General features: G+C 39.3%; 1 long non-coding RNA gene across 2 annotated transcripts; it reads right to left on the bottom strand.

The window, feature by feature from the left end:
• Positions 1-75: 75 nt before the first annotated feature.
• LOC140937528 (uncharacterized) lies at positions 76-2177 on the bottom strand. Of its 2 annotated transcripts, none has more exons than XR_012165484.1 (3): positions 1928-2177; positions 727-775; positions 76-458 (listed from the first exon to the last, which is right to left on the bottom strand). It is a non-coding gene; the product is annotated as an uncharacterized lncRNA (long non-coding RNA). The 2 variants fall into 2 exon arrangements; XR_012165485.1 differs by lacking the exon at positions 1928-2177 and adding an exon at positions 1363-1550.
• Positions 2178-2732: the final 555 nt, after the last annotated feature.

Raw genomic sequence — 2732 nt, 5'->3', positions numbered from 1 at the left:
CCTTTCGGGGAAAGCCTCCCCGTGTAGGCCATCATAGGGAGTACCCTCCCCTCCCGGTCACAGGCCCTCCACTCATAAAGTTTTAAAAAACTCCAACCGTGAACATAACAGAGCTGAAAACTTCAACTTGCAGGAGACAACCACTTAACTATTTACAAGCACAACCAAGGATTTGAAATAGATCGGGACGACCGTGAAATAAACCAGCAAGTAGTCGGAGCGATGATTGCAAAGTCAGACGCACTGACCTCTCAACCACTCTCCCTCCTATCTGCATTGTAGCTAGCGTTTTAAATCAAAGCAAAAAAGTTTTCAACAGTGAAGAAGCAGTTACCTTGGATAGGACCGGCCACTGTAACAGAACTATTTGATGCTGTGCACGTGCAAAATGATATCCTACCGTAAGATGCAGTCATATATCTACCGCTTTCAGTAGTTCAATATATCCAGCTAAAAGCCTGAAAAAGAGGTGTTAAGTGGGTTATCGCTTGGCCGTTGTGGTCAAGCCTGTTTTTATCCGTAATTATCGAAATGCCTGATATACTAATGCAAGCCTTGAAATAAATTTCTTCTTAATCAAAAAACCTAAAAATCGCCTTTTGCAGATATTTTTCACCTGATTTTACATTAAATAGCCAGATTAGGTTGTTTTATGCTGAAAAGTGGATTTTTCTCAAAAAGCTTGGTACTTTGCTTAATATCAGCATCCGAAACACGAGCACGTACCTGTTTTATGTTGGCTGTGTTTGCATTCAAGATCAAAGTATCAATAATTCTAAAAATGATACAATGAAACTATCAGTTAACGATGCAAATTGACTGGTTTGTGAGTTAGGAACTCTGTTACTATTCAACTGGTTTTGATTTTAAAATTCAGTGCCTTCGGGTCCGAAAAGTTATGGGGACTTTCGAGGAACCTGCCCCAGGGGCCCGTTTCTCTAAAGTCTCGATAACTTTTTCTGGGACCGAAAAGCTGTTTTATGTTTGCCGTGTTTGCATTCAAGATCAAAGTTTCAATAATTTTGGAAATTATACAATGAAATTATCAGTTAACGAAGCAAAATTGACCGGTTTGTGAGACAGGAACTTTGTTGCTATTCAATTAACAATTAATTCATGCGTCAGCGTGCGTATGTCGAGATATTGAGCACGCGGGAATTCGAAGTTTGAAGGGCCATAAGAGGCGTAAGAGTTGCTCGAGGCGCAGCCGAGAGCAACTCTAGCCTCTTGAGATAACTGGCTCAGAGAGCTGCCGGAAAACTATTAATTCACCAAAAAGTCTTTTTGAAAGAAATAACTTTGTAAAGAACGATTTACACACTCCATAGCCCGAACAGCTCGCGCAATAACAACAATACTCACCTCTTTTCTCGGTTAGCAAATTCAAACGTTTTCTCTTAAATTTACGTTATAAAACACATGGTTAACGATTCATCGTGTTCTGTTGAGTTATGGATGCACTTGGGAGACGTCTTGGATGGTTTGCTAAGTTCACAACAACTCGAGGTATAGTTTATTGATATCACCAGCGTGCTCAATAGGAATATGAAGCACGTTCGCGTTATTGAATTTGAATAGGCCAATATTCTATTCTAGCTATGTTATAATTAACAATAAGTTCATGCGTAAGCGTGCGTATGTCAAGATATTGAGCATGCGGAAGTTTGGAAAGCACGAAAGAGGCGTAAGAGTTGCCGAGAGCTACTCTAGCCTTTTCAGTGCTCTCCAAACTTCCCAAGTGCTCAATATCTCGATACACGCACTGCTGAAGCATGAAATAATTGTTTTATAACATTATCAAAGCGATCGATGCAGCAGTTAACTCAAACGTTTATTATTGAAATTTATTATTTAAGAAATAACTTTGTAAAGAACGATTTACACACTCCATAGCCCGCACAGCTCGCGCAATAACAACAATACTCACCTCTTTTCCCGGTTAGCAAATTCAAACGTTTTCTCTTAAATTTACGTTATAAAACACATGGTTAACGATTCATCGTGTTCTGTTGAGTTATGGATGCACTTGGGAGACGTCTTGGATGGTTTGCTAAGTTCACAACAACTCGAGGTATAGTTTATTGATATCACCAGCGTGCTCAATAGGAATATGAAGCACGTTCGCGTTATTGAATTTGAATAGGCCAATATTCTATTCTAGCTATGTTATAATTAACAATAAGTTCATGCGTAAGCGTGCGTATGTCAAGATATTGAGCATGCGGAAGTTTGGAAAGCACGAAAGAGGCGTAAGAGTTGCCGAGAGCTACTCTAGCCTTTTCAGTGCTCTCCAAACTTCCCAAGTGCTCAATATCTCGATACACGCACTGCTGAAGCATGAAATAATTGTTTTATAACATTATCAAAGCGATCGATGCAGCAGTTAACTCAAACGTTTATTATTGAAATTTATTATTTAAGAAATAACTTTGTAAAGAACGATTTACACACTCCATAGCCCGCACAGCTCGCGCAATAACAACAATACTCACCTCTTTTCCCGGTTAGCAAATTCAAACGTTTTCTCTTAAATTTACGTTATAAAACACATGGTTAACGATTCATCGTGTTCTGTTGAGTTATGGATGCACTTGGGAGACGTCTTGGATGGTTTGCTAAGTTCACAACAACTCGAGGTATAGTTTATTGATATCACCAGCGTGCTCAATAGGAATATGAAGCACGTTCGCGTTATTGAATTTGAATAGGCCAATATTCTATTCTAGCTAGCG

The sequence above is a fragment of the Porites lutea genome, chromosome 5 (assembly GCF_958299795.1).
Source record: "Porites lutea chromosome 5, jaPorLute2.1, whole genome shotgun sequence".
Taxonomy (NCBI): domain Eukaryota; kingdom Metazoa; phylum Cnidaria; class Anthozoa; order Scleractinia; family Poritidae; genus Porites; species Porites lutea.
This window is presented reverse-complemented; position numbering and strand designations above follow the sequence as displayed.